This window comes from Morone saxatilis, unplaced genomic scaffold (genome assembly GCF_004916995.1).
Source record: "Morone saxatilis isolate NCDOM2014 unplaced genomic scaffold, NCSU_SB_2.0 Contig0, whole genome shotgun sequence".
Classification (NCBI taxonomy): Eukaryota; Metazoa; Chordata; class Actinopteri; family Moronidae; genus Morone; species Morone saxatilis.
In genome coordinates, this window is record NW_023339650.1 from 20,193,281 (window position 1) to 20,193,755 (window position 475).

At 46.7% G+C, this 475-nt stretch overlaps 1 protein-coding gene across 1 annotated transcript in view; it reads left to right on the top strand.

Moving 5' to 3' along the window:
- Window positions 1-475, top strand: part of LOC118324968 (phenylalanine--tRNA ligase, mitochondrial-like) — a 6,702-nt gene that overhangs the window by 4,512 nt on the left and 1,715 nt on the right. The window lies entirely within an intron of this gene.

Sequence of the window (475 nt, forward strand, 5' to 3'; positions counted from 1 at the left end):
TGTCCCCAAGCATTAACGTTAGCTAACGTTAGCGTCCTTTTCACAAATATTTTCACATCTACGTCTGTGAATTAAGGACAGACTAACTGCTTTAGTTTGACACTCAGTAAAGTGAATTTTGTACATATAACCTTTAATTTTAGCTCCTCGTTCTCTCATTCTCAGCCGCTCTGTTACTTTCCTGCTCTTGCCCTCTCCCCTGTCGTCTTTTATCCAGCAGTACCTGTGAGTGTGTGTGTGTGTGTGTGTTCGTTCTAGCCTCTGAGCCTCATGTATAAAACATGTTGACAGTGGGGGCTCACATCAGCCGGCAGCAGTCACTTCCCCTGACCCCGCCACCATCACCATCACACACACACGGTTCACACAGCGGTTACTCTGTCCCCCATAAAGGTGGTTTTTGTCCACTCTCGTCTCCACTAATGAAGAACATTTCAAGTGACTGTTGGAGGGCAGAGAGGAGAACGGAGGAGAA